At 38.7% G+C, this 6,781-nt stretch overlaps 1 long non-coding RNA gene across 1 annotated transcript; it reads left to right on the top strand.

Moving 5' to 3' along the window:
- The first annotated feature begins 2,424 nt into the window (after positions 1–2,424).
- On the top strand, positions 2,425–5,769 carry LOC141407588 (uncharacterized). The gene is made up of 2 exons (XR_012417208.1): positions 2,425–2,518; positions 4,373–5,769. It is a non-coding gene; the product is annotated as an uncharacterized lncRNA (long non-coding RNA).
- The last annotated feature ends 1,012 nt before the right edge of the window (positions 5,770–6,781 follow it).

The following is a 6,781-nucleotide window of genomic DNA, read 5'->3' as shown; positions in this document are numbered from 1 at the left end:
GGAAAATTTATTTAAAAAATTTATCCTGGGTTCTGGTGACATGGCTGACTGACTTTTTTCACTTCCAACACATATAAATACAAGACAAAATATTGCAACAAAAAATTTAAATTTTAAACTTATGACAAAGTGAGAGAACTCTCTTGGTGCAAAAAACAATGAGGAAATGTGAAGCCAGCTGTGTAACTTCACGAACCGATGCCACAGTGGCTCAAGAAGATATGGATCTGGAAGTAGACCCATGAGACTGGTAGCTAGGGATTGAATATCTGTTTTCATTTGAGGACAGGAGGTGTGGGCTTAGACCCTTGTAAGATAGGAAACTAGTTCTGAGAGCTAGAACCCTTAAATGGCTGCACTCTTAGTAAAATAGGGCTAGAATCAGTTTATTTGCCTACTCAGGGAAGTGATCCAAAACATCTTTCTACCTTAGAGAAATCAGAGACCCAGCTTGTGTCTTGTGTGAGTGGAGTTCACATTTATATTTACCCAAGTAGTCCTAGAATTCTCAAGCCAAGAAATGACACAAACATAGGTAACAACCCAGCGCAATTTGTGGAAGCGAATACCAAACCTCTCTGTAGCAACTCTTCTGTAACACAGGTCCCCGCTACCTACCTCCCACTTGCCGCCTGACCAAATCCCTCCTGGAAATATGCTCACAGTGAAAAATACAAACCTGCAAGGAAGAAATGGTCCCAGAAAGAGAGTCAACAGACTAAATGGAATGAGTAACCCACATATTTGAGATCAGTGAGCTAAAGGATACTATACAAATATGTTTAAAATGATAAAATACATAAAAGGCAGCACCCCATGGCCAGTCAAGCTGACATGTACAATTTAACTATCACAGTCTTGAACCCAGACTGGCGTGTCAACTCTGCACTCCAGGCTCCTCTACTTGACTTAATCACGGTAGTGAGAGGACTTACCAGGAAAGTAGAAGGTGAAGTCTTCTGAAGGGACTGAAGAGAGGGGCTGTTTTTGATGCTGTTACTATCTGGATTCTGACATGAGGAATTACTTGGGCTAAGAGCACATTGACTATAATGGACTTAACAACGTCTTTGAAAAGTGCAGTTTTTAGACTCCCTTATCTAAAAAACCCATACCTGAACAAGGCTGTCTAACCTTTAATTGTTTAGTTTTTAAGACTTAAATAATTGAAATATTTAAGGAAACAAACAACTAAGACCCAACACTTATTGGGCTCTTTTGATTGTGTCATTCCTCAGTGGAGCTTGAACTCATTCCTTTCTCAGATTATACCCTTTTGGGAAAAGTGTATCCTCACGGGTAAGAAAGTGTGCCACCAGGAAACCTCTTTTCCTTTTCCCCACCCACGTCAGTTCCTTGCACTTGACCAGCCTGATGCTTCATCAGGATGAACTGAAAGGAATCTCTGAATGACAAAAAGGGACATGAGAGTAATCCACTTAGAAAACGTCAGGCACAATTAACCCTCCAAGAATGACCTGAAAGTAAAACAACAAAACGAAAGTAACACAACAACACGAACAAGCAAAAAGAAGTGAGAGTTTTTTGAAAACATTTGTTGGTCATTACAATCTTTTTCACCTAGTAATTTACAAGTGCCATTTGTTCACACAGTCAGTTAATAGTGACAATCATTGCTCAGCCACTGGGCATTTACCAGTGAAGAAAACAGACAAAACCCCTGACCTCGTGAAGATTACTCTGTAATTGGCTGGACAGAAAAGAACTAAAATGAATAAGAAAATTATATAGATGTTAAAAGGTGATAAGTGGTATCTAGAGAAATAAAGCAGAGGGAGAATTTGCTATTTTAAATAGACTGCTCAAGAAAGGCCCCACTGAGAAGGTGATATTTCAGCAAAGACCCAAAGGAAGAACTGAGGGAATGAATCACGGGGATATCTGAAGAGTATTCCAGGTAGAGGGATCTGCAAGTGTAAAAACTGAGCACAGAATCTATGATGATTAAAAAAAAAGAAAAAGAATATGGAGGACTTATAATAAAATGCAGCAGACCCTTGTTCCGTCCTTTCTTCTGGCAGCATCACTGCCCAAAGGTGATTGTCTTATTTCTTTTTAATGGTTTTTGGTTTTAGTTCTGTTGGTTACTTCCAGATCCTAATTAACATGCATATATAGCTCCACCTTGATTTATCAGTTTTAAATGTTATCTGTTAACCTCCTGCATCAGATGAGGATTTTGCTAATATCATTCTGCCTCCTCTCCTTATTCCATCCTATATTTGATAGATGTACATGAATTTTAGTCATGACATTAACTACTATTATAGCTTTAATGCACTCAGACTTCTATTTCTGGTTCCATTGATTTTGTGAGGAAAGAACTGCTGCAATAGGGGAGTGCAGACAGATCCCTGGGGTTGGGCAAAGGTCAGAGGTCTGGATATGGGCACAGAGTCCAGAGCCTTTGAAGAGACACACAGAGTTCAAAGCTGCTCAGCATCTGGATCGGCCTCCAAGGACAAAGATGATGAAATGTCAGTAACATTGATGAAATGTGAGTACCACTGTTCAAAGTGCAAACTGAGATTAGGAGTGGGAAGTTCAAGTGGGACTGGGGCTGGTGTGGGGGACGCATTCATGGGAATACTAGAGTTTAAGGATAAGAAATTTGAACATCAGGAGAGACCAAGGTACTGGGCTGTCTTCCATGAGCTGAGAAGGAGCGCTCTCCTCATGGCAAATTCTAGCTCTTGGCTGAGCAGCTTTGAATTCCTGCGTTTTTTTTTGCCATTAAAAACAATGGCAAAAACCTCAGTTACTTTTGCACCAACCTAATACTTCCTCTGTTCTGCTCTAAATTCCAAGAGGGCTACCCTATACATAGCATTTCCCAAGCTTCTTTGCCAACTGGCTTCTGTCTGTGTTTTACCCATGGGGAACCCAGTGGGGAGGTTGGAGAAAAATAGAAAAAGAGAAGTCGGAGTATTCCATTCCCTATTTCTCTGATTCAGAGAGTGTCTTGAGTTTCTATCTTCTGTCCTGTTGCCCTGGCTTCTGGATTTTGATAATATGGTTGCAGCAACCTCCTGCTGTTGCGAATCCCTGAGTTATCTCATTTTCCTTTGTTTGGCCTCTCAACTTTTCCAAAACATTTTTAACTGGTTCTCTAAATTAACTTGCCTCCATGGAACCACCTGGCATGGGCTCCATTTTCCTGCGTGGACCCTGATTAATACATGTTCCAGACACTGATGATACTTTCCTATTACTGAAATAAACCCACCGCTTCCTAACTAGTAAATAAACATAGTACTACATTTTAGGCAGATTCCTTATGATTGTTAATATCTTTTTAAGCCTTAACCTTTATTTTCCTTCCTTTCAGTGATATGTTTTCACACATGATTATTGTCTAGTGCCTCTGACACACTCTAACAATGGTCCCTCAGAAAAGATGTTGGACACTTTGCCTTTGGTAACTGTCAACCCAGATGGAGTAAGGCTAATGGTGATACACACAAAAAGTGTTCTTGAACAAAAGGACAATTTATATGTAAATAAATCATTTGAGCATATGGCATCTACCTAGCTGTTCCTGGAGATAAAATTGGGGAACTTTTGACTAAAATATGAACCCTATAATTACAAAAGGCTACCAGGTAACTAGTGAATTAGCAACATAATTCATATCTACTAGGAAGTTCCAGAGGAATCATGAGAATTATGTGTTGGTAAATTATTTTCACAGTAATTCTGGAAGGTACAACATTTCTGGAAGATAATTAGGCAATATATATCCTAAGTCTTCAGTGTGTTTGACTGCATTTTCACTGCTAGAAATTTATCCTATAAAAAAATGGATTTGTGCTTTCCTCATTCCATTTCATTACAGTCTAATTTCTGACTGAAACAAAAAAATTCACCTATATCTATATCAAAAGAGACTTCATTAAATATATTAAGATATATCTATACAATAGAATAATAGGCAATCATAATAATGATGTGTAAGAATAATAATGATATGGGGAAATGTCTATGATTTATTGATAGGTAAAGAAGCAAGTTAGGTGATTTTCTTTTTTTCTATGTGCTTGTCTCTTTTATAAATAGTCTAGAATAAGTTTATTTTATAGATAGGCAAACAAAAATGAATATTATAAAACTTGCCTTGAATTCTAGTTTTAAAAGTCAGCAACTGGTGTTTTTTATTTTAACTTGATAATTATGGAATAGAGGACATGTTTTGTTGTGGTAGCGAATCTCATCAGAGTTAAAATACCCAGGGTTTCACTGTACTAGGAAGCAAAGGGTAGGGGGAAAAAGTGACTCTATTGCAGATAGATGTTTGCAATTTTGTTAAGCATATTTTTTTTTTCAAATCATTTTATTAAAATTTGAAAAACAGGTAACCAAAACAGCATGGTACTGGTACCAAGACAGATATATAGACCAATGGAACAGAACAGAAGCCTCAGAAATAATGTCACACATCTACAACCTTTGACAAACCTGACAAAAACAAACAATGGGGAAAGGATTCCCTATTTAATAAATGGTGTTGGAAAACTGGCTAGCTATATGCAGAAAACTGAAACTGGACCCCTTCCTTACACCTTATACAAAAATTAACTCAAGATGGATTAAAGACTTAAACGTAAGACCTAAAACCTAAAAATCCTAGAAGAAAACCTAGTTCAGGACATAGGCATGGACAAGACTTCATGACTAAAACACCAAAAGCAATGGCAACAAAAGCCAAAATTGACAAATGGGATCTAATTAAACTAAAGAGCTTCTGCACAGCAAAAGAAACTATCATCAGAGTGAAAGGCAACCTACAGAATGGGAGAAAATTTTTGCAATCTAGTCATCTGACAAAGGGCTAATATCTAGAATCTACAAGGAACTTAAACAAATTTACAAGAAAAAAAAACCCCATCAAAAAATAAGTGAAGGATATGAACAGACACTTTTCAAAAGAAGACATTTATGCAGTCAACAAACATGAAAAAAAACTCATCGTCACTGGTCGTTAGAGAAATATAAATCAAAACCACAATGAGATACCATCTCAAGCCGGTTAGAATGGCGATCATTTAAAAGTCAGGCAACAACAGATGTTGGAGAGAATATGGAGAAATAGGAACGCTTTTACACTGTTGGTGGGAGTGTAAATTAGTTCAAACATTGTGGAAGACAATGTGGTGATTCCTCAAGGATCTAGAACCAGAAATGCCATTTGCCCCAGGAATCCCATTGCTGGGTATGTACCCAAAGGATTATAAATCATTCTAATATAAAGACACATGTACACATATGTTTATTGCAGCACTATTCACAATAGCAGAGACTTAGAACCAACTCAAATGCCCACCAATGATAGACTGGATAAAGAAAATTTGCACATATACACCATGGAATACTGTGCAACCATAAAAAAGGATGAGTTCATGTCCTTTGCAGGGACATGGATGAAGCTAGAAACCATCATTCTCAGCATATTAACACCAAACCTCATTCTCAGCATATTAACAGAAAACCAAACACCGCATGTTCTCACTCATAAGTGGGAGTTGAACAATGAGAACACATGGACACAGAGATGGGAACATCATACACTGAGGCCTGTTGGGGGATGGGGACCTAGGGGAGGGATAGCATTAGGAGAAATACCTAATGTAGATGATGGGTTGATGAGTGCAGCAAACCACCATGGCACATGTATACCTATTAACAAACCTGCACATTTTACACATGTATCCCAGAACTTAAAGTGTAATAAAAAAATTTTGGAAAACTACATATTACTCTCATAAACCACTGTTATTGACAGTTTCTTGAAATATTTCCCAGTCCTTTCTTTGACAGCATGAAAGTTATAATGTACCTTTGAATTGTGTCTCTTCATTTACTACTATATTGTGAGCATTTCTGTGATCATTGGGACTATCACAGCATAATGACTGCAGAGTATTCCAGCAAGGGGGACAGTCACAGAGTGCTAATTTAGTGGTGGGACTCTCTCATGAGTCAGCGCTATGATGAGACAGCACATTCCTTAGTGACCTGGAAGAGGCCTCACTTCTGGTTTCCCCTGGCTGTGTGGTGAGGTTTGAATAATAAGCTAAAGGTGACCTGTTGAGGAGGTGTCTAGCAAACTGTGTGTTGTGAGACAAGGTGGGAGCACAGTGGGTTTGTATCAGCTTGGATGTGAGGTTCTGCGCTCGATGTGTGTTCAGTGACCCAAAGAAATTTGTCATATGATCAACATTCCAGGAGAGACGCTGCTCATTTCTTCCCTCTGCCTGGATTACCATTGCTCCCTCTTTCTGCTTGAGAATTCATCCTTTAACTCCCAGATGGCTAGAGTCACGTTCCTCTGCCCTGTGCACCTGTGAATACACTTTCCTGTTATTCAGGGGCTGAACTCTGTTCCCTGTCTCCTGATTAATATGTTGAAGCTCTAGCCCTCAGTACCTCAGAATATGACCGTACTTGGAGATAAGGCCTTTAAACAGTTAGAATCATTACAAGAATTAGAAGAGTTGCTTTAGAACCACGTTGTTAGGATGGGCCCTAACGCAATATGACTGGTGCACTTATAAGACAAGGGGATTAGAATACAGACCCACACAGCCAAAGGATGACCATGTGAGCACACAGCTGGAAGGCAGCCATTCTCAAGCCAAGAAGAGAGGGTTCAGAAGAAGCCAAACCAACCAAAACCTTGATCTTGGACTTCTAGCCTCCAGAATTATGAGAAAATAAATTTCTGTTGGTTCTTTCAGCCACTCAGTCTGTGGTATTTTGTTAT

The sequence above is a fragment of the Macaca fascicularis genome, chromosome 9, assembly GCF_037993035.2.
Source record: "Macaca fascicularis isolate 582-1 chromosome 9, T2T-MFA8v1.1".
NCBI lineage: Eukaryota > Metazoa > Chordata > Mammalia > Primates > Cercopithecidae > Macaca > Macaca fascicularis.
This window is presented reverse-complemented; position numbering and strand designations above follow the sequence as displayed.